We start from the raw sequence: 600 nt of genomic DNA, 5'->3' as shown, positions 1-600 counted from the left end.
CCTCCCTCTGTGGGGTCGGTGGGTCACACCTCCCTCTGTGGGGTCAGTGGGTCGCGCCTCCCTCTGTGGGGTCAGTGGGTCGCGCCTCCCTCTGTTTGCATGTGTGGGGGTGGGCAGGTGTGTTTGTGTGTACAGGTACCTGTGCTCATGCATATGAGTGCTTGTAGAGTCTATAGGACAACTTTCAGTGTCTTTTGTCAGGTTCCATCAAATTACATACATATATATGCACACACACACACATGCACACACACGCATACACACGAAACCAGAGCAGTGACTCAGTAGTCAAGAACACTGGCTGCTCTTACAGAGGACCCAGGTTTGGTTCCCAGCTCCTCCATGGCAGCTCACAAACATCTCTAACTCCAGTTCCAGGGGGAACTGATGCCCTCTTCTGGCCTCCTTGGGCAGTGCACACATGTGGTGCACAGATGTATGTGCAGGCAAAATATCCAAGCACATAAAGTAAAAATAATCAAATCTTTAAAAATATTGCACTAGGAGCAGAAGGAGGGGGAGCACGAGCAAGGAACTCAGGACGGCGAGGGGTACACCCACATTCTGAGACAATGGGGATGTTCTTTCGGGAATTCACCA

Source organism: Microtus ochrogaster, chromosome 2, assembly GCF_000317375.1.
Source record: "Microtus ochrogaster isolate Prairie Vole_2 chromosome 2, MicOch1.0, whole genome shotgun sequence".
NCBI lineage: Eukaryota > Metazoa > Chordata > Mammalia > Rodentia > Cricetidae > Microtus > Microtus ochrogaster.
This window is presented reverse-complemented; position numbering follows the sequence as displayed.